General features: G+C 35.6%; 1 long non-coding RNA gene across 1 annotated transcript in view; it reads right to left on the bottom strand.

Annotated features, from left to right (window-relative positions):
- Positions 1–24,139, bottom strand: part of LOC136845709 (uncharacterized) — a 257,178-nt gene extending 233,039 nt beyond the window's left edge. The window contains exons 1-2 of the long non-coding RNA XR_010855225.1: positions 23,953–24,139; positions 15,926–16,026 (exon numbers count right to left, since the gene is read on the bottom strand). This is a non-coding gene — a long non-coding RNA (uncharacterized lncRNA). The remainder of the gene's footprint in view (positions 1–15,925; positions 16,027–23,952) is intronic.
- Between the last annotated feature and the right edge of the window lie 1,337 nt (positions 24,140–25,476).

Genomic DNA, 25,476 nt, shown 5'->3' with positions numbered 1-25,476 from the left:
TTTAGCAAAAAAAAAAAAAAAAAAAGATTAGGTTGCCTTTAAGCCTAAAAAAATTATTCAAGATCTATACATATCAATCGTTCTCTTGTCTTATTAAGGGTAGCCCTGAACGTATTTGAGATAATGATCTGGTAATTATCATCCGCTACAGTAGCCTATACTCACGATCAGTTCCCTAATTGCCTACTGACTTATAATGCTACGAAATTAAGGCTTGATACCAGACCAAGAGGTCATATATCTTGAATACAGGTGCCCATCATCCTCTGCACCAGCTCTATTTAGCCAAATCTTCGCTTTTCAAGAAAGGAAGGTGACCCCCCCATGACATCATCGGATTTTATAAATCGAGTCTTTCAGTGAACTTGCAAAGTAGTGGCATTTAAGGTAAAGATGTAATTAAGGAAACTCTTGAATATAACTGAAATTATTCTTCCTACTGCATAACGTGAAATATTGCAAAGATAGCCTAACTAGAATCAATGAACAACTTATTGAGTGAAGTAGGAAGGAAGAAATTAAATCATCTGCATTTCTCATATATATATATATATATATATATATATATATATATATATATATATACACACACATATATATATATGTGTATATACAATATATATGTATATATATACATATACTGGATATATATAATGTGTATATATAGATACATATATAGGTATATATGTGTATATATATATATATATATATATATATATATATATATATATATATATATATATATATATATATATATTATACCTACATACATACATAGGTACACACACATATACATGTGTATATATATATGTATATAATTACTTAATCATATACATGTTTGTGGTTTAATAAAGCCTTGCATACCGTGGTCATATGAATTTTATTCGAATCTGAAATCCTCTTCACCCTCTATGCTTAGCTCACAGTACGGATAGGCTAGGGAGTGGAAGTCCAATTTCCATGTCAAAGTGAACCAGACGATAAAAATCCTTTTAGTATGTAAGCGGATATTTGGTATTTTGAAGAATAATTAACCCCTAAGATTCAACAGAACAACATAAGGACATAAATATGGATGGCCCAAAATCTACGCAGAACTGAACATGCATGTGAACGTTCTTTATGTGCACTCGTGTATGTGTTCATGGATCCATTCCAACGTTAAGCACCACTTTGCCGGAGGGAAATCACTGCGGAGCAGCGATTTTATTATGACCATAAAACGGCTTTATGGGTTTTGAATCCAAACATCTGGGTCGGGCCATAGGCTTCCTTCCCGCCGCGACGTTGTCATCGACTCGAGTCCTGTTTCAGCCATTTCATATTATATGTCGATTGCAAACGAGGCTTAGGAGATACTCTCCGGTATCTGCGGCTTCCCAGGGTTAGTTTCTAGCGTGGCGCCAGTGTTCGGGTTGATCTTTATAGCTTTAAGATTTAGGCGGATTTAAAGCTGGATATAGTCTTAACTGAATCTCTCTAGGTCGAGAATTTCTATTTCGTAATTTTGCTCTAGTTGTTCATTTAAAGAAGTTCCAACACATTTTCCGAGTTACAATTACATTTTGTTATCCCATTAGACTTTGTGGTGTGAAAAGTATTTGTGAAGTTTCATTACATCAGGATACTCTAATACTCGACTGTTTTAGAAATAAAATCTCATAATGCCATGCATGCTAAATCGCCCACAGCAGTCAATGGCAACATATCGACTTTTGTTTCAAAATATCTTGGAAATTAAATTGTTAAAAAATTGCATTTGTTCTCTTTTTAAAACTAAAATGAATTTAAATTTTGTCGTGGAAGTTATTTTAACTACGTTTTCCCGCAACGAGTAACATTCAAGGTGAAGGATGTGTGTGCACGTAAGAGAGAGAGAGAGAGAGAGAGAGAGAGAGAGAGAGAGAGAGAGAATGGGTGTTGGAACTGCTCAAGTCATAAGTGCCTTCCCATATGGGCCATTATATACATATTAAGGCCGAAGACCAAGAGGCTCCCGGCTTCCGGTAGCTGTTGAGCGCCGGAAGCTTCCACTGCTCTACTCCAAACGATTAAGAAGCTGGCAAGAAACAGACAAATGGCTCACGTAAGCGCTCGGGAGCGAAGAGTAGGATGAGAGCATGCAGGGTCGTGTGCAAGATGTACGCGCGTTTCTCTTGGAGGGCGAATGAGTGCACAGTAGCAGTGTGCTCTTGGGGGTATTTCTTATTCTAAAGCCTGCACGTAAGCACACTCAGCGAGACCACACGCACATATAATAGTGCGCATTACTTAATTCTTATAACATTTTATCTTTCAATGGAACAGTAGCATTTAGATGTTCATTTTCTTAGCCTCTAAGCGCATGCATATACAGTATATATATATATATATATATATATATATATATATATATATATATATATATATATATATATAGTATATATATATATATATGTATATATGTATATAGTATATATATATATGTATGTATAATCTATGTTATGTAGATATATATATATATATATATATATATATATATATATATATATATATATATATATATATATATGTGTGTGTGTGTGTGTGTGTGTGTGTGTGCGTATGCGTGTATATACAGTCATATTCCGGATTTATAGTGGAATAAAGATGACACCACTCCGATCTAATCTATATTGATGGCAACAGCAAACCACATATTTTTCTTTAGTTTGTTGAATGCTGTCATGGAAAGTAACAATTCAATGTTTTAGGAATCATTCCTCACGAAAGAGGAAACCTGGTGTTCTGGAGTACAGAGAAAGTCACAGAAAAAGCTCGAGGATAAAAAAGAAGATTCTTCTAGCAACGAGATGGCCATTTGATGGTTTACGGCACTGACTCTCACGTTAACGATGTCATCACTATTTAATGTGAGACCTAACAAGTGCCACGTAGCTCAGAGAGAGAGAGAGAGAGAGGAGGAACAACCGAGTCCCGTAATGTATTTGTGCTGAAGAAGAAGAAGAAGAAGAAGAAGAAGAAGAAGAAGAAGAAGAAGAAGAAGAAGAAGAGTGTTTTTCCAAGCTACTATCGCTCCCTGCTCTCTCCCTCAGAAAAAAATTTCCTTTCATTTGGTACAGCCTTTTAATCTGGCATTTCTCATTTTTTTTCTATTTGGTTTTCCTACACAAACAATTTTGCATGCCATCTTCCTAGGTTATTCTACATTTTCCATCATGTCCTAATAAGATTAAGCATGAAGCTACAAATATCGCTTAGTATCAAATCCACGCTACCTCAGGAATATCCCCGGTGGGAATTATCACCGACAGGGAATTTATAAGTGTGATAAAAAATGTCATATATATATATATATATATATATATATATATATATATATATATATATATATATATATATATATATATATATATAATATATAATTTCTACCTTCATTACACCTTTCATCTTGGGTTTCCGAAATTTACTTTCTCCCCTTAGCATTTCCATGAATCAGTTTTTTTCCATTATAGTTTTTCGGTAATCTTTCTTTTGTAGTTACAGATTTTCTTGAAGTTCTCCGGTAAAAAAGTTCTTTCTCATAGTTTCCTGAGCTGGATGATTCCTTTTCCCCCGACACATGACTTTTGAGTCTTTGTGAGGGTCTTCTGTTTTCCTAGGATTTTCAGCCCAACTTTCTTTTTCCCGGCCAGATAAAGGTATTAGATTGCCAGCTCCAGTAGCCTTTATATTTCAAATACAAGTCAACCCTTTCTTAATTATTTTTTAATGATTTAGGTCTTTTGTGTTATGATTTCAAAGCTTATACATTAAATGAACTCTCACTTCTTGGCGATTTGCAGGTATGAAGTGAACTTGAGATACTATAAAACGTTTCGAGTTTTGCAGCGACGATGTACATAGTTACTTAGTCGACTCGACTGTGAGGATTTTGCTTGACAAAAGCAAATCTTAGGGACTTCTGAAGAAGTTTCCTTCCTGAGTGCCCACATGGTAATATCTATTCCTTTCATAATACATGAACATTCCTCTTTTTATATAGTTGTGTGTCCTAACGTTTATGATTTTGATAACTGGACGTATCATGACTGTGATATGTGAATGTATTTGTACAGTTTATGTCAATGACTAGCTGAAATTCACTAGATTAATATTTTCAGTAAGCACTCCCTGAAAGGTTAAATATTAAGTACGCACTCACTTAACAGGACCGAAAAGATGACGATTATTTGGTGACAGAATAATAAAAAAAAAAAAAAAAAAAAAGCAAATGAAACTATGCTTTTGTGCTAAAAAGTAAATACAAAACAGAACAAATTCAAAAGTATTGTGAAAGTAATTACATAATTTCTAATAATATGCAATGAAAGTTCACACTCATGCCGTTCTCAAGCTTGTATACAAGAAGATAGTTGAAGAGCGTTTTTGAAATTTGTAACAAACTTAGCAGTGTTTTATAGGCCGCAATGCGTCATAAACATGTCCCGGAAGCCAACAGCAGTACGTAATTTTAGTAACAAAACGTTCTCAGAGACTGTGAACGTGCTATCGTTCTCTCTGGAAGTCTTCTTCCGATGTTTCCGATCCTCCTCTTGATATGGCTGGTGAAAAAACCGTGATTTGGGACTAGGCAGCCTTTATATGACCGGAACACGGTCGTATAAATCATCCCCTTTCTCTTGGTCTTATATCTCGGTGGTCACTCGACTATGGAGAGCCGGTTCAGGAAGTCTGTCATGCATATCCTCGAATAGCGTCGTCGCATCGAGGCAAATAACGTAGTTGAGGATAATAATAATGTAGAGGCGAAAAAACAGGGAGATAATAACGTGCAGAAGAAAAATGTCTTTGAGGGGCACAGCTTTATCGATATGAATAAATTTGAGAGTAATGATGCAGAAGCCAAGTACGTAGAGAATAACGTAGAAAAGAACCTGCTGAAGTGGTCGAGTAAACGCGAATCTGAACTGTAGTGAGTTCATATTAATGAAAAGAGAAGAAACGATCTGGTGTGGACGCAAACGGAGGTGGCGTCGAAAAAAAAAAAAAAGCGCTCCGCATTAGATAACAGACGGCAAGGATTAAGAAGTGTACGTTAATGTGCTTATATTAATGATTATATTGTTTAAAGATAAGAGGTTAATTTCCAGTAAAGCCAGCGTTGACATTTTTTTGTAGTTATAAAACAAGAATAATATCAAGAACAGAAATAACAACACTGATGAAAACAATTATTGTGAGTAACAAACACATCAAAACCAAAACTGGAATAAACAATATCATGCCTAAAATTGAAAATGAATAGAAATATTAGTCATTTATATGTTAACAAAGATTTTAATCTGAAACGTTTTCCAGGTTAAAATGGAGTTGGCAAAAGTCTTGGACGTTTGTGGCGTAATCGATAACAAGGATGATATTTATAATAATAATAGAAAGATGTTACCGGCAAATGTATATCGATTACTATGACATTGATGACCATTGGTGTTGGAACGTTAATTTACTCGTATTAGTAAGAAACAAACAAAAAATGCGCCGAAGTTTCTTCGGTGCGACCGAGTTTTCTGTACAGCGTATAATGCTGTATAAAACTCTCAGCCACCGCCCATGAAACTCTCAGCCAGCGGTGGTGTCCTGTGTTGTTGCGGTGCCAGACGCACGATCATGACTAACTTAAGTCTTAAATAAACCAAAAACTACTGAGGCTAGAGGGCTGTAATTTGGTATGTTTGATGACTGGAGGGTGGCTGATCAACATATCAATTTGCAGCCCTCTAGCCTTAGTAGTTTATAAGATCTGAGGACAGACAGAAAAAGTGCGGCCGGACAGACGAAGCCATCTCAATAGTTTTCTTTCACAGAAAACTAAAAATGAGCTCTACAAGTCCTACAAAATGAAACACAAATACGAAACAGCCATCAATATTCCTTAGGCAGCGGCGTGAATCTCCGAGTTTCACAGATTTCCAGCGGCGTAAAATTCGTCGTCATTCACTCTGTTCCATGACTCAGTCCCCGCCATTCTAATTGGTAAGAAATTCTGATTCACCTGCTCCTATGACTCAGTGAGTAATTGTTGTACCCTTTTGAATGCCTTTTGTTTGTTACGTTTTTATTCCTTTTTTTTTTTGTTGTGGTGAGCTGCAATGGAATGTTGCGGTTATGGTTCCATTTTCTATGGAGCCATTCAAGTTTGGACAGTAGTTTCGGGAACTTCTTTTTCTTTAGGTATCTATTATGACCATATTACCTTTATTATGCACGTTAATTTGATTCATAATTTCAACTATTATATTACCCTTTTATATAAGCATACCTCCAGGGCATAAATAACCCATTTCGAAAAAAACAGATGAATAAAAATAAACAACAACGAAAACTGTAGTAAAATACAAATGCAATTACATTTAAATAAGGGAGAACACTCTAGAATAGTCTTATATGCCTATCTGTTTCCTTCCCTCACACTTATGATATCTGAGGATTAGAGTCAGCATAGAAACGTCTACTTTCAGATTACCAACATAGATGTTGAAAACATTAATCATACGCTAAAGCAAATTCTGAATTCTTCAACAGGCTCTTTACCATTCTGAAGATAGCGTGATTTTTCTTAACCTTCATTCCGTGTATGCTTAAAAAAATAAATTGTTATCTTAACCAAGTTAAAGATTTCAAGTAATACATTGGTGATGTTTTTGTCTGATTTCCGTTTATATTGATATTTAAATATAATTCGAAAAAATATTTAAGTTACGCTATGACTTACATGAGCGCTTTTAATCAATTATAATAGCACAGTCATTCATAACAATTCGATCCTTTCTAACCGTTGTCTTTAAAAAATTCATACGTTGTTTTCTCTTGGCAGAAAAAGAGATATTAATGTCAGCAGTGATTTGTTTTCCGGAAGTGAGCCGGAAAACAAGCTTCAGCGCTTGATTTTATTCGTCTATTTGAACGCCGTGTGATTCATTTAGAAGCTCCACAGGTGCAAGCGATTCTTTGCACCAGGTCATTGGCCGCGTCGTTAGCAGGACAGGTGAAGAAGCGCTGAGTTTCCACTAATCATGTTGTCTGCCCTTACTTGACAGTATTTGTTCGTTCTTATAGGGCAATTTTGTCAACTCTCTCTCTCTCTCTCTCACACACACACGCACACACGCCCTAATGGGAAACGAACAAATTACTCGAAGTGCAACATAGTCTGCTTTTCTTGTTCGTCAAACGATTCAGACACGTCTAACACAATGATGCGCACGGTTAGCTTCAAACAGTCGTTTCCCGAACAGGCTGGAAAGTTCAATAGACGTTAATAATATGGTGACTCAGTTGACAGATTGTACTGATTCAGTACGTTGTCAAAATCAATTATAATGTCATCACTATTCTAATGTATGTTTTTCAATAATGTAATGCACTTCTGTCTTCATTAATTAATTGGGATAATCAGGAACCTCTATTTTGCTTCAAGCTTACGCGTCGAAAACCCACGTACTTCGTCGGACCATGTTTACAAGAAAAGGACTAATTCACTTGAGCGTGGTTCCTCTTGAGTTTCGTTTAATCTCACACCTGTCTGTCGGAACACCTGCTCTTCATTAGCAAGCAACGAACTTAAAAAAAGAAAAGAAAAAGAGCGACGTCTAGATAAAAGTCTACCAAGGCGAAAAAAGAGAAAAACAAAGTTAATGAAGAAAAACCCCTCAAGTGACAGCTGTGGGCAGCAGCAGCAGCATTTTGAAGTCCATCGGCAGTGCTTTCGTTGTCCCCTAAGAAGATGAAACTTGTTCCTCACCTGCCGCTGGTTTGTTTCCTAATTACCTTCTTGGGGGCGTCTGCGGATCTTTGGTTTAGTCACCTGGGAACTGGTGCGGATGCCTTCCCACGGGTAATTGGTTGTTCCTTCCGAAGACGCCTTTAAAACCTCCCTCCGCTTCTTCTGGTCATTTGTGGTCACCGGTCCGTGCACGAGGATAGAGCTCAAAATGATCTCACGCCAGCTTAGGAAGTTCTCCTCGCTGGCGCAGGAAGTGGAGGAAGTGCTCGGGTCGAGATACGAGATCGGTCGCGGCAAGGATTTTGCAGGACACTTTGAGGGAGGGGCGTACGTTTTGGGAGGTTGGAGAGATTACGAGTTCAAATATCTTTGTAAACAAGTGTATGGTGAGGGAGACTATCAAGGTTATTTCGTATCCCTCTTTTTGATACCATTCAGTCGTTCACTCTCAAGAAAAATACTTGCAATGAAAATCACCTATTCTGTCGGGTTTCCCCTCTTTCTTTTCACAGTAAAAGTGTTCTTTCATTTTTTAAATTCTGTCCCTAAAACATGGGTGTAATCAACTGAGTCATCTTTCGTAGTAGTAAGCACACTTATAGCTTTAAAAAAGATTTAAACATTACAAATTTCACTGCTCTTCAGTTTTTCACAGTAGCAAAATCATATAAAAATTCTGCATCATCAATAACGCATGCAAAAGAAAATGAATTTGTACGGACGTCTCTCTCTCTCTCTCTCTCTCTCTCTCTCTCTCTCTCTCTCTCTCTCTCTCTCTCTCTCTCTTCTTTAAAATGTAATCCCAACGGTCATCCACCTCTCGGAAGATACTCTTCCCTCATTTATTACTTCCTCTTCTCTTTCCAAACCTTTTAACCCTTGTCAATTGGCCATTTCCGAACAGAGCTTCAATTATTAACTGGCTTGTGACTTCATCAAGCCTGTTTCTTTATAAAAAATGTTAGCAACGAAAGCCTAAAGATATCATAATTGATATTTCAATAAATAAATTCAGCTGAAACATGGAAGATGTTTGAATTTGTCAACTGAAAAAGAATACCAGTAAGTGAAACCCAACAAACCCTAAATTTTGATCTTCATAAAAGGCTTTTTTTTTTCTTTAAATTCATGTACATATGTAGACTTCGAAAAACCTATACATTGATTTTAGAGACATCTGCTATTTCTCTCACAATACACAAGATGACAAAATTCTTTTATTTAGTTATAACATAATTTTGCTCCCAATTTGCCGGTCTAAGTAAGGCCCATTCGATCTTCAACAGAATATGATTTATATCCAGTGAGGCGTTAGATTATGCCTGTATGGACCTTCGCCATGTGAACCTAAGTACGGCAACAAAACGAAAAGACCCACTTCCAACCCCATCTACCCAATAAAGAATTAAAATGACTAAACTTTTCCTTCAAGGAAAATTAACGAGCTAAGTCACTTTTGATCCTGTCCTTCTCACTTTCGACATTTCTTTGTTATTCATACGTCAAGTATCTTATCTCATGAACTTGTTTTTCTCGTAGTTTCTAAAGAGATATTTTCGTTCTTGATCTGAGATCTCACCTCTTCATTTTAGTCATTAAGTTAAATATACCTTAGTTTAACTAGACCACTGAGCTGATTAACAGCTCTCCTAGGGTTGGCCCGAAGGATTAGACTTATTTTACGTGGCTAAGAACCAGTTGGTTACCTAGCAACGGGACCTACAGCTTATTGTGGAATCCGAACCACATTGTACCGAGAGATGCATTTCTATCACCAGAAATAAATTCCCCTAATTCTTCATTGGCCGGTCGGAGAGTCGAACGCGGGCCCAGCAGAGTGCTAGCCGAGTACGATATCGACCCGTCCAATGAGGAACTATTTTTTTTAGTCATTAAAATGATGGAAGTTTTCCATTTTTCCACAGAGAAAAAGGAGATAGACAGGGCTTGGACAAGTTCTTCGCACAATTCCTGGGATAATAGTTCCAGCTGGGCTCCTGTGGACTTAGAAGTCCCAGACCTACCAGGATGAAAGCTAAGATTAGGGGCTTGGAGATGGGTAGAGAGTTGTGGGAGATGAAGCCAAGGAAAGACACGAGCGGCGGATTTTCACAAAGGCCTTTTGCGCCATAGGGTACGGAAGAGGATATGTAAATGTAATTAGGTGATCTCACTTTAGCTATGATTTCACAGTTTTTGTTATCCAGAAGCTCTACATACCCAGGAAACAATAAGACACGAATCTGTATTCTTTAGAGTACTTATAAGCAAAAACCAAGGAGTAAGTATGTTTAGCATAGGTTAATTTTGAGAAAGGCTGGTGAATTCTAAAGGGGATTTGAAACGTATCATATGTGTATTGTGTTTCATTCCTACATCAACAGGATTTTTAATCATAGGAGGGAGGTCTCTAGAGGGAAATTTCATTTCAGCTTTCAGTATCACAAAAAACAAACTGGGGATGTTCGCAATACATGCGTAAATAATATCTGGAATGGTTGTTCGATTCTACATTGATGCATTTTAGCTCTAATAATAATAATAATAATAATAATAATAATAATAATAATAATAATAAATAATAATAATAATAATAATAATAATAATAATATCTAATAATAATAATATACGACAATGACGAAGAAGAAGAAAAGGGAAAAAAATTTACAATGATTATCTTGTGATACAAAAGTGAAAGTTGAAATGGCTTTACCAGATCAACACTATTTACGTCAAATTAAAATTTTTTAGATATAATCACCTCTTGCTGTGGCATAGGACTTTTCAGGCGAAGCTAACCTTGGTTCCTGACGAAAGACGGACTGTGTGACTCGCTTGGTTTTTAAACATGTGGGACCTTTTGTCTTGAAGGCCCTGAGATCAGTGTCACCTGGGTAAGAACACCGATAAAATATGTACAATCGTAGGGTAGAGAAAACTTTTTTTAGTAAAACCGCTTGTACAAGAACCTTACCATACCATCAGGTGAGCAGCGGCAAGGTTACTTTTAAAAGAGATAAGAAAAAGCATCATAAAAAACTTTCATGGAAAATTGTCTTTAGTGAAACTAGTTCGGAGTAACATTATTGCTAAACCACATTAAACTTATTTTTAGGCGACCTGGGCCATACAGTACTCAGGTAAGAAGTCACGAACTCGTTTCACCTGTAACACGATGCTCCAGTGAGCTCACGACTAATCAGAATTTAGCTTCGTCTTCGCAAAGATTTATGTGCCCGACTTCTACGTAAGTATAGGTCCATTTTTCTCAATAAATCAGAATAATTTCACGATCACAAGATTGTGTAACTCAACAGAACCAGTCCGTGCTCCAAGATGAATGAATGAAATTTGCCCACGTGTGTTAATAACGAAGGTCGTTTATTAATCGGCAAAAAAAAGTTTTTAGAATTATTTGTGCACAACAATGAACAATGCCTCCCTTTATCGGTAAATGTGTAAATTGGAGAATTATATATATATATATATATATATATATATATATATATATATATATATATATATATATATATATATATATATCATATATATATATATATATATATATATATATATATATATATATATATATATATATATATATATATATATATATATATATATATATATATATATATATATATATATATATATATATATATATATATATATATATATATATATATATATATATATATATATATATATATATATATATATACACACACACAATGATCCGTACATATATGTGTGTGTGTGATGTAAGTATTAAGCCAACTCTCCTTTATGGCAGAGAAGTGTGGTTGTTGACTGTGAATCAGACAAAAGAGGTTGAAGCTATTGAGATGAACTGTGCATAGTGTAGTCAGCGTAAGAAGAAATGATGAGGTGAGTTGAGCAGATATACGTAAAAGTGGTAAAACGGTTAGATGAAAGCATGGATCAAAGTATATTGAGGTGGCTCGGTCATGTAGAAAGAATGTGCGATGATAGATTGGTGGGGTGCTGGGGGGATGAGGTAGCGGAAGACCTATAAAGTGCTGGGTAGATGGATGTGAGAGCAGCTGTATGACGCAGCAAACGCTGTGGAAGTTTTCCTGCACAGGGGTTCATCCACGATTGAGCAGCTAGAGTATGAATATACCAATACTGGGTGTTTTTTTTTCTCTCTCTCTGGAGCCAATCTCTGTTACAGGGGAATAGAATTTGACACATATACGCACACTCCCACGGAAACACGCACACACACAATTCTTCGGCAAAAACTAGTACCAAGTACATGGTAGTAGAAATTTGAATATTACGTCAGAAATATGAAAAATGAACGTCATATATATGAAAAGAATATATGAATTATTTTATTCGTAAATATACAACGATGCATAATTATGCATCCACAAATAAGAAAATTAAAATGGTATAGACCTGAGTAATTATACATAAACATCAACATGATTAAGAATAAATGCCATAGCAATTATGAAATTTGGTAACATCACACTGTCTCTAGAAGTACGAATATAAATAAGTCGGCAGTATGTTATTATTCAAATGTGAGAAATAAACACGTTATGGACATAAAAGTATGAATATTAATCCTAATGAATGCAATCAACTAAATATGAAATTGTGCCGGACATCAGATTTGGAGCTCTCTGTTAAGCGCATGCTCTGGAAGAGTATCTCTGAGTCTGCTAATGTGCGCGTATACGCAACGGACGCAAATACAAACCCCCGCTGCCTCGTTCGGTCACTCACGTCGTGGGTCATCAACATGGAGCCTTAGGCTACTCCACAAGGCTACTACTCCAAGCCAGGAGTAATTACAATCTTCTTGTTCACTCGAGCGGAAGAAAACGACGGTTATACTCCAACAACTGACGTAAAGAGGGAAAAGAAAGAAAGAGGGAAAAAGGGAAGAAGTGGGAGCATTCGTAAGGGGGGACTGCAGGTGAGGAGAGAAAGAGGAGAAAGAGTTTGAAATCTGACCAAGAGAGAGAGAGAGAGAGAGAGAGAGAGAGAGAGAGAGAGAGAGAGAGAGATTTTATCAAGTCATGCCATTTTTTTTTTTTTACTTTTGAAAGATAACCTTTCCATGCACCAGGACAACCTAAATATGATTGGTACAAGAAGCAATGGAATTTCAGGACTGGAAATCAGAACGAGAGATATTTCACGTCGTACCATTTTCCGTTCTCTTCTGGAAGACAATCTCCTCCGGCACCAGTAGATTAAAAAGATAGCGAGAAGAAGAAAATTTTATGACCGGGGCTACATGCCGGAAAAACATAAACATAAGACAAAGAAATACGAAGTAACCTGAAATTAACAAGAACTATCAACCCTGACATATAATTTAATCAATACACCCTAAACTACGCTGGCTTATAAATCCCTCTTAACGCAGCCATCCTCTGAATGTACCATTTCGTTCATTTTTTTGTCATCGCCAGATAAACCAGAAATTGTTTTACGGAAAGATTCTGTCACAACACAGCCCTAAAAACGTTAGAATCCGGAGAAGGAATTACTGAGCGTTTTTACGCGATCATGTGGAATTCTTCTATCCGGCGGACGGGACGTGTGAGAAGCTCAACTACGATCGCTCAACTGGTGGTTCTTGCTAATCTGAAGAGCCGAGATCAACACAGCAGTCTTCATATTACTCTTTGCTTATTAGTGTGGCGTGTAAAGACTCGCATTAATATAGGGTATAAAACTGGATAAAGTATTTTAGTTTTCTGTAAAAGAAAATTATCGAGATGGCTTTGTGTGTCCGTCTTCACTTTAACTGTCTGCCCTCAGATCTTAAAAATAACTGAGGTTAGAGGGCTGTAAATTGGTATGTTGATCATCCACCCTCCAATCATTAAACATACCAAATTGCAGCCCTCTAGCCATAGTAGTTATTATTTTATTTAATGTTATAGTTAGCCATGATCGTGCTATGGCACCGCTATGGGTGCCAACAACATAGGCCACCACTGGGCTGAGGCTCAAAGTTTCATGGGCCGCGGCTGAGAGTTTCATAGGCCGTGGCTGAGAGTTTTATACAGCATTATGCGCTGTACAGAAAACTTGATTGTCAATTTGTCATATAAATACAAGCCAAGCAGTCACAGAGAATTATTGACGCATCCATTTTTGCCATGACTTGTCTTATAATCAAATTTATAGTTATTGTTCTAGAAGTTCAGCTTTAAATTTGATAACCGGTTAAAATTTCACATAAGGAGGAGGTATCAAAAACAGCACTCGTTTCTTGACGTTCTCTGTTATTAAGATTATTTTCGGAACTTTCGCACTGTCTTCTCACAAAATCCGCAACCTACTCTATAACTCGTCAATTCTCGGCGTTCGCCTTCAGTGCTGCATCATTCATTATTCCTTCTGTAAAACTAAGAAATGGACATCATCATGTTATTAATCCCGATGATTTTATGTCGAAGGCTGTAATACCTCTCACTAGCTCGGCGCACAGCTGCTTTAGCTGCTTGTGTATACAGATAGTTATTTGTCTTTAAATTTATCATCACATCTCTCTTTTCTCCTCTGTTTTGGATGGTCCGGATATTCTACGAGTGTACCTTGTAAAGGGTTGCTTTGTAAATCTGAGGTCTTTTTGGCCTGTTTTGAATGAATTGTGGTCCATAATACTAATATCATCATATGCACACACAAATACACACACACACATATATGTATATTATATTATATGAAATTTTTATCGCACCGTGATTTATATACAATCATGAAGCTACAAATGTCGTTTAATATCCAATTCACGCTACTTCGGTGATATTCCCGAAGTAGCGTGAATTGGATATTAAACGACATTTGTAGCTTCATGATTATATATATATATATATATATATATATATATATATATATATATATATATATATATATATATACTATATATACAGTATATATGTGTATATATATTATATTACACACACATATATATATATACAGTATATATATATATCTTAGTAAAAAAAATCATAATTTTCATCTCCTGCGAAAGCGTGAATTATTATATTACCAAGCTCCCGGGGGTACGCAGCGTACTTACATCGAGTTATTAAGTATTTCATTTTGCGCTTCTTCATGCGACCAATTACGCAGAATATTGCTTTTGTAATATCAGATTTAGACTTCCTGAGAAATATAAAAAACATACAGACAAATAGATATTACCTTCATATAGCCATAAAGGATCAATATTGTTTCTTGTAAATATAGATGTAATTACCAACTTCGGCTACCCACACGAAGAGAAAATGGTACTCTCTCTCGCTCTCTCCATATATATATATATATATATATATATATATATATATATATATATATATATATATATATATATATATATATATATATATATATATGTATATGATACATTGTGGATGGTAATAAAAGTTGTGTTTTTCGGAAAGAGGGATATCAGAGTTTCTCAGCAATTTAAGGGTAGATAGTTGAGTATCTTAAATTCTGCATTCAGTAAATATACTTCTACCACAAAGTTTATACTACTACTACTACTACTACTAACTACTAATAATAATAATAATAATATAAACAAAAGAAAGTCGAAGAATCAATGATACGCATGTATAAACAATTAACTATTTCGAAATGAAAAGTATCAATTTAACTGTCTTATCTTTCATTATGAAAATCATAATATTCCTTCTAAATGAAATATAAATAACAATTTACCGCAATTTCTTTATATAATGGAGTATATTGTCATTGCGGTTACAGGGAACAATCTTTGATATTAATTACATCATCTAAAAAGAAATTGAGATTGTAGCGTTATTGTTATTACTTGAGTTACTTTATCAAACCACACTGAATCATTGCTTGTTTGGCATACCTAAGGTACCTAAGGCTTGCGTAAGTTTGCCCTTGAAAAGAAATTTATGAATAATAAAATACATTGTGATAAGAATCCTTACCATAATGTAATCTGAGAACAATCTCACATTAATATATTAACAAATAAGTAGTTTTTGTTTTCCATCAGTAAACATTTTTTATATCTATTACGTAAATGCTTAACAGCCACTAGAATGCTAGATTTGGCAGATATTACTTTACTGAAATTAAGATTCAGATGTAAATAAAATATTAATGTTTTCTGAAGAAACGTACCGACTCAAGAGACAGGAAGTCCATGTTCAAGAAGGCGATATGTTGACCACTCGGTGCCAACCCCTTCCTCTCTCCTTTCCTTTTATTATCAGATTCCTTTCCTGGAACGGAAAGAAAAAAATACGTTTCATTAACACAAATGATCGGTAGCATATTAATCCCCTGCCCAATACCCAACCAAACCTTTGTTCGAATTGGAAAGGGAAAAAGTATGTTCCGTCGGCAAGAAAGATCTGTAAAATAATTACTTCCTATCTCTCTCTCTCTCTCTCTCTTTCACACGCATACTGAAATCTGTGTGCCTAGCCCACCGTGATAAGCTATCTGCAGTGACGATAACATAACAATCGCATGATGTGGATATCCGTTTGTGACAAAAAATTATACGACGGAAGATACATACAGCGGAAATGACGTAGACTGTGTGGATTTACAAACCCTTTTAACGGAGTATGTATTCTCACACGGTAACGAGTAGAAAAAGATATACGTGAATTCACCGGCAAATACAAGCGGGTAGGTGTGCATGCGCATACTTATACACGTATGCAAATGCACACAAAAGCATGTTTCCATCGATGTAGAAAAAAAAATATGGGGATATTAAATAGTATTGCAGCTACAACCGTAGGGCTTCTTTCGATTTGAAATATATATACTGCATATATATACATATAAAATTATATAAATATGTACATATGTATATATATATATATATATATATATATATATATATATATATATATATATATATATATATATATTATATAATATATATATATATATATGTGTTATAGTATATATATATGTGTTTTATATATAATTTATATATATATATATATATATATATATATATATATATATATATATATATATATATATATATATATATATATATATATATATATATATATATACATACACTGAATAAACATTTGAAGACTATTCGGCAGTCTTACTAATTGAGTAAGCCTTCGAAAACGACCACGGAACAGCCTGAAATGTATAATCACAGAGGTCAGAACAGAATCGTATGATCTGCAATCAATCGTGGTCAGTTATGGGCGGAATCAACCTCTCTCACGGCAGGACCCTTGACTTTCCTTGCGAAGGATTGGGACCCAAATCCCACTGGCAATGAATTCGAATAGGTTCGTGTACTGGCCGTCGGCTCTTCGTGGGTGGGATATAGACATCACTGGCCAGATATGGGCGTTATGGGTAAGGTATATTGGCAGTAGTATGCTTTATCTATTGCCTGGCTGATTGGAAGTGGGCGTATCGCGTGGGCGGGACAGTCGAGATATAGCCATCACGAATAGAGAAGAGCCAAGGCGGAGAAGCAACATGTATGGGGAAGACCAAGAAGAGTCACGAGGGACAAGCAGACATCGTGGGTGGCACGTCGTAGGTTCTTCGGATGAGAGAAAAGGAGGGAGATGCGGGCGTGGCTGGGTGGAATAGAGTAGACGGATCTTGGGTGGATGGGAGGTGGCCGTCACAAAGCCCCGCCGGGGATTCACCTGGTGATCACGCACAAAGTGGAGGCAACAGGTGCATCTCCTCTCTCTCTCTCGCTGTCTACTACATGTATCAACTCTCGTAGGTGAGTCACAAATATTTGCGTTGATAGTCAAGTTTCTCTCTCTGGCTGTCCGTCTGTCAGCTTCGTATGAGTCACAAAACGTGCTTTGATACCTTAGGTTCTTTCTATTTCTCCCTGTTAAGCGTTAGCTGTTATATGAGTCACAAATTTACGCTTGGAGAACTCTCTCTCTCCAGATCCAACCAGTTGCAAGTGGTAAAAGCTTGCAATATGTTCCCAGAGGATTACAGAGAACGCACAGCGAAATAAAAAAAAAATTGAGTACAAGATTTTGTAATAAGCTGTTGATATAAGCATCTTTATATTTTTGATATAACTATAAACTAATATAACTTATATAACTGGTGTAACTTATATTTCTTACCGTGTGTCTGCGGTTAATGCATTCCACTGTCCAATTATTACTTTATACCTTTGTAACTTCGTAACTTGGTCTTTAGAGGTAACAGCAGTTACAGTAGTAACAAAAACAAAAAAATAATGAAAGGCACGCATATGGATTAGGAATGTGATCCGAAAGCGTACTGCTAAAGCTTAAAAATGCTTGTATGAATTTATTTCAAACAAAATGAAAAAGCTCCTTAATGGTCAGTGTCTTAAAGCCATTTTTGCTTCCTCTGGCCATTCACAAAATAGACAACAAACTTGATTTTTTCTATTATCAGTTTAAAAATTTACTTATGAGAACGAGTTTTACTGAATATTTTCGATGAGCATCTTACAATAATGTATATAAACAAAATGATCCATAATAATGGCTTAGTTTTCAAAAAGACTACGATTTCAAATACTCCAATTGTTTCTGTTGAGCGAAATTTCATGTTTTTACCATAAAATTAGGTCAGTACTGATTACTGTTGTATGACAAAATCGAGATCTAACCATCGTTCTTTTTAATCAGTTTAAATACTTTTGTTAATCAGTTAAAATAAGTTTCCATTTTCCACATACACATACAAGTACGACTTTCTTCTCATATTAAACAGATGAACTGTCTTGCTTTTCATTCAATAAAGAACCAACGGATATTTGATGCATCACTTGATCCAGACTCCAGACTTTTTTTCCATACTAATAAATTGATCTTAGTGGCTCGTTTCATATATATATATATATATATATATATATATATATATATATATATATATATATATATATATATATATATATATATATATATATATATATATACTGTATATACATATATGTATATTGTATGTATACACATATCTGTGTGTGAGGGTTTATGTATGTATGTGCACACATAATACAGACAAGTATCTACATACATACACACATATGTATATATATATATATATATAAATATATATATATATATGTGTAAATATACTATATATATATATATATATATATATATATATATATATATATATATATATATATATATATATATATATATATATATATATGTGTGTGTGTGCATAACCCTTAACTTCTTTTGAAGTTCTTTGACTTTTCTAATTAAGGAACCAAAAGTTATTTTTCAAAAGGTTAGAGACCGTGACCAGTTGAGGCGGAAGGGTGGAGTCTCAAATCTCGACTGCTTACTGTGACGGTATGTGGGTCCTTTTCATACAAACAAGTGAGGCTGGGTTTATGTGTCCATACGCGCCACTTTATGGATAAGCTGGACATTATCTTGCCTGAAAATCACCATCTCAGTAAATAATAAAGGTCGCTGGCAGTTATTTCTTTTATTACTAAGTAGAACAAGATTTTTGTACTAAATAGTTCTTGGTAAATAATCGTGTCCTCAGCCAGAAGCTTTTGAGCTAGAAGACAAGTGTCGATGATAATACGTGGCTGAAATTTCCAGTTCGTAATTAATCTCTCTCCTTAAATGTATCAATGCTCATAAAAAATCCAACGTTTGGTGCTACTTCTTTCAATTAACCATTATTATTATTTTTAGTATTGTTACTTGTGCATCAGATCATGGAAATGAACAAAAGGTTATATTTTAACGTATCAAATAGAGGATGGAAAAAATAATAATGATTAATTGAACAGCATTTCAAGGAAACTGAAAAATGAAACTAAGTTCCGAAAAATGCAGACTTTTACTCATCTGTAAAAACCAGTGGTTAACTGTACACATGTAATGGCTTCATGTTAAATCTGTCCCTACAGTTAATATTACCGATTATCTATAATAATAATATCCGAGTGGATCTTGTTTGTCCTCCCCCGGGTGACAGTAAAAGGGCGACAGGACACAGCCATCCACCCCCCACCCCCTGAAAGCTGGTTTGTCCGCCCCGAGTTGGGGCGGTGTAGGTAGGGGAACGGGAGGGTAGGGGAGACATCCACCCTCCTCCTGCAAACCTGTTTGTCAGCCCCGGGTCCCCGGGGGCAGGATAGGCAGGGGATCGGGAGGGTAAGGGAGACAGCAGCGCCGAGATCCAGCGCGCCAACAAGCTCGTATAAAATATAAACTATAGAACCAAATTTTTTAATGACTTAATTTTCTGGCTGAGGAACTGCCAATATTATTAAAGAGTTCCCCCCACGTTTTCTTACAATGGATATCTGCAAATAATCTATCTACAAAAAGCATTGTGTCCGTCCGATTTTTTGTCAGGTGTTTGTTATTGATGTTCGCGCAATTTTCCTTTGTCAATATGGAACGGGGACCACTAAGAAGTAGCTATATCAGTATAGTTCCTTCAGCTGACTTGAAAGTTGAATGGCTGAAATACATCGCCCTGAGGCGTCATGTTGTTAATTTGAAAAAAAAAAAACGATCATTATGCTTTAAGTTAGTCGACATCCCTTTATGCAATAAGGGAAAAACTTACACTTACAGTACTTAGTACGAAAGGGTCTCATACCGTTTCACGGAATATATAGTTTTGTCCAGCTGTGTTGCTTGTTCCTTATCAATAACGAGAATTCCCTTTCATTTGACTCTGATATCTGTCGCACCTGAATTCTAGTGATGTTCAAGGTTAGGTTAAGAAGGAGGGATTTCGATCAGAGAGGTGTTTTATTCAATAACTATGGTCGGTGTCAGCTGATCTGCCATCGAAGTATTGTCTTCAATAAGCATTCCGTCATGACAACACTGCTGATCTCTGCTGCTGATTGGCTTCATTTCATTTTATTCGAATGTACACAGATACGCTTTGAATTCATACCGAAGTACTGAGGTTATACATAAAAAATCGCTTTAATAACTTTCGAGTTACTCCAGATACACAGGGTCTTCTTCATATGTTGCAAAAGTCATGTACCAGTAAGGAATATTGGTAAACGTATACGAAAAACCAGAGGAAGCCCGTCACGGCATATTATCGAACTTGACATTTAGATTCGGAGCTTCAGCTCATATCGCTTTTATTCCAATGTGGCAAACTACACTCAACTAATGTCAGATTTCTTATTTTAATAGGCACTGTATATCGCAAAAACATCCTTTAAAATGTATGGCACTATTGTAAATATCCCAGAGGACTTGATTGCACAACATATATTTTTAGTGGCGATTCTGACAAACATTTTATAATTGACAACCTATATAGTATGAAACTGCTACAGACTTGAGTCATTGCATAAGGTTTGTTACGATTTCTTAGATGTATATATCCCGTTCGTACTACCAGTGTTTAACATATGTTTCATTTAAGTCTTTTTCTTTATGAAATTCTCATTAATTGATAAATGCCATTATGTCGTAAATGGAATTGTACAAAAAGACACGGATGATTCGGTCAGAAGTCGCAAAGTTCCTTGAGCTGATCTCAATAATACTCTTCCTCATATTGCTTGTTTTATGAAGGTAAGAATAAAGTGGGTTAGACTATGGTGCACTGGGTAGAGAGGGTAATGCTACAGCAGAGAACAATAACAGAATCAGGCCTGTATTGTATGGAAACAATGTGATATCGATGCATGAACTGTCTAAAAAAAATTGATTCAAAATGAAAAATTATGTATTATCAATGTACTTATCGTAGTATGTGAGCCCAGTGAAGCTGAGCACTCAAAATGCAGTCTCAACGATTTTAGTTTTTCCAGTGATGTAAAAGGAGCACTTGATTTCAAACGGTTCTTGAAATTCGTCCCTGCCTTTAATCACATTCAGCTTTTTATTGTTTACAAACCCAGAAAACCGTATAACCACCGTCGGACTCTGAGTTAGTGTTGATCCATTATTTTGTTGACAATGAGTGGGCAATCAGCGTAGGCCTACGCATATGAATGTATTTTTCCTTTCTCTATTACTAAATATAGTAAAATCTGTTCATAATCAAAATTGTACTTTTGAATCGAAAGCTGAAAATTTAAAAAAAAAAATCTATTATTAGAGGCACATTTAGAGTGTGTACTTTTCTATTGTGTGACGATTTTGCTTCAAACCGCGTAACAATAATGAAGGCAATAAGTGACAAGGAAAAGCTCAACCTAACTGAAAATCTTACGGAATGTCGATGAGCACTAACTTGTAAAATGGTAGAGTATTTTATCTAATGTTACAATCTTTATGCGAAAAATACTGAATGTCGCAAATTAATCGAAAGTTTATAAAAACAAAGTCGAGGCCTAGTCCTATATTACGGGGCTTTGAGGCAATTGGATCAGCTATTTCTCTCTCTCTTCATTCCTTTGTTACTCTCTCTTTGCATTCTTTTGTTACTCTCTCTCTCTCTCTCTCATAACCATTCGTTTATTTTTCTTTCTTGGTTTTTTCCTCCAACATTTTCTCTCATCCACAGTGTTGCTATGACCACTTGCCAATGAATGTTAATTTTTCGGTGGCAAAGAAGTTGAAAAAGTGTAGAACTTACACATGCTAACATATTTCATTACAAAATTGCTTAGGATTTAACTGAGGGCAAAGGTCATTACTTATACCAAGTTCTTCCATACATAAATATGAGTTCCGTCGAGTAAGTATCTTGTTATGAGTGTCTTGTTATATCGTGTGCCTATTGCATATACACAACGCATACAAAAAAAAGTTAAGTATATCGCACACAAATCTCTTTATACATATACAGTATATATATATATATATATATATATATATATATATATATATATATATATATACACACACACACACACACACACACACAGAATGAGCCACTATAATAGTCTTGCTTAGAAATACGAAATGTATTTGTAAAAATATACATCTCGTCTCTCTAATCAAGTTTATTAATGTGGATCCTTCTGTAGATAACAGAGAAGCACGGTACGGTGTTTTTATATTTCATATATAATTATATATACAGAAGTATGCACACATACATATATATGCAGTTACAGTTCCCGTAAGCTAATGCAGCTGTATTACTGTATTCCTCAAAGCCTGTAGTTAAGATGTTAACTGCCTAACATACATATAACGTCTGACACGAACTCTGTTTTACTGCATAAACAACTACTGGTTTCTCTGGGCTGCTTGGCGAATTTTGGCGGGAAAATGCATGATGGGAAATAGTTATGCCGTGAGCTCAGCCTCGCCCACTCAACGTCAGCTATTGTCCTCGATTCAATTAAGCTCGGTCTAGCCAGTCTGTCCAGAAGTATGGATAATTCAGTCACTCTACAGCTAACTGTTTTTAACGAGACAATCTTTGCCCATGGCAAGTGGAAAGCGAAGAACTCCAAGACAAACCCTGAATAACTTATCTTTACAACTTTAAATGCCAATAAAATAAAATCACAAACCAAAAGTGACCAATATTTGAAGCCGCAGCCTGATGATGCACAACATTTCTCTGCTTTTTTTCATAATCGTGATTTACAAAGAAAATTAAAACCGAGGTGTTGTTTCTACGAGAACTGGGAAAAATGGAATCGTTAACCATGCTGGAGTCGGTGACTAGGCTAACATGACACATGCTTGTATTTTTCACCCAGACAGTTACATTAGCAATGCAGATTTTTACATTTCCTAAATAAATCCACTATTCTATTTACTTTGATATCATTTTATATATCGATATGCTTCTCCGGATTTCCATAATATTCAAATTTCCATAAGGGCGAGTCTGCCTCATTCTCCCGCCAAAGTTTCAAGGGTGAAGGGTTGCTTTCTCCCTTCCGCTTCATAGGCTTACATTGATGAGCAATGTTAGCAGGGTAATTATAACAATCAGCATGACACAGATAAATCAGAAACAAGGCAGCATACAAAATTATGAAGGAACTTTACCAAGACCGAACTATTCAGTACTTAACTTGCGTCATCTCAGCCCTACAGGCCTTCCTCATGTTAGGATTAGTGGGCTTCCAGCTATTCATATGAGTCACCGCTAGTCGAATGTTATCATTATTCTTACTTTTATCATTACAACAATATATTGTAATTAAGGTTATAACAAACAAACAATAATATCCTCTACTTTGCGCATTCTTTAACTCAGGTTAAACTCTATTTCGCTCTTCTTACCTTCACACAATCATTTTTGAGACTAAGATGGCAAAACACGGCTTGGGAATTTAAAACTTTCTCTTGTTTTCCCTTTTGTTTCCTATTTGCTGAAGTGGCACTCCAAATTAACATACAGTATTTAAAAGCTGTTCGGGAGGAGCCATGACACAATACGTCAACTCTACCTCACGGGTAGGCGGGGACTGGAGGAGAGGGGCCGGTAGGCAGGGAGTGGCAGTGTTGCCACATTTCAAATACCACTGGCTTCCACCTGGCCTAAATTTTATTTTCATTCAATCATCGGTAAAATCTAACGTATACTGTATATAAAAAAAATATATGCTTTCCTTCACTGTCTAAAGATAATTTGTCGCAAACATGTTAACCGGAAAACCTGTTTATCATTACAGAGGCGTTTTGATGAGCTACAGCATTAACTGGTAATGAGAGTATCATACAGATCTAAACATTAAATGCATTCACAATACCGCTTTACAAAGAACTTCCCTTAACAAGTTAGTTGCAATCACTTTACATTATTAAAGCAATTCTAAATAGATTTAAATTATCTTAACTGGACTGAAACCTGAAGCTGCAACTCTGTTATTGTCTGCATTCTATGTATCCATTAAGACATCGCTTGATGGACTTCAACTGCTTCATAAATTGGCGCGTAAACAACCATCCTTGGATGGTTCTTCATTATTTTATAACCATATATATATAAATATACAAATGACCGAGAATATACTGTAGGTTAATGAATCACATTATATAAGAAAAATATATATTTGACCACAATAAACTTAGAAAGAGTGGATTTTTTTTACACACTTTGTGTGGCATATCTTAAAATGAAGAGGCAACTTCTGCATCCGATCATCTTGTGCAAGAAAACTTCCACACCGGAGGCCACATTTTTACATTTCGGCGAGTGGGGCTGAATTCCCTGAGCCTTGACTGAGGTAGTCGTGTTATTTAGTACAGCTACGGACGTTCATCAGAGTGTATATATATATATATATATATATATATATATATATATATATATATATATATATATATATATATATATATGACATGACCGATATTAACGTAGTCAAACATGAACGGGCCTAAAGGGGCATTTATGCGGTCAAACGTTTTGTCCAACACGTGTTTGAAGTTAAATTTAACTGTGCGAATGGGGCATTTGGTTGGCAAACACCGTTAATAAAAGGTTTGAAAGAAGTCCAGGTCGGCCTTACTTTTGTGGGCGGGGCTCAAGTTATTCACAAATAGTCTGCGAACGATCGGCAAACATGAAACTTCAGATGCTACGCAGATCTTGACTCAAAAACACTACTTACATTTCCCGCCTCAAGTAGGAATATTGAGGAAAATAAAGTAAGGAGGAATGAGAGGGAAATTTTATTTGAATTTATCCTCAAATACCAAGAACATACAGCTTTACGTTAAGTTAAATGTAAAGATTATGCCAACAAAATATCTACAGTAGAAATAAGGGGTTTTCTGCTCTTCTGGACATGCTAAATGAACTTG

Source organism: Macrobrachium rosenbergii, chromosome 14 (assembly GCF_040412425.1).
Source record: "Macrobrachium rosenbergii isolate ZJJX-2024 chromosome 14, ASM4041242v1, whole genome shotgun sequence".
Classification (NCBI taxonomy): Eukaryota; Metazoa; Arthropoda; class Malacostraca; order Decapoda; family Palaemonidae; genus Macrobrachium; species Macrobrachium rosenbergii.
Note: the sequence above shows the minus strand (reverse complement) of the source record. Positions and strands in the feature narration are given on the sequence as shown.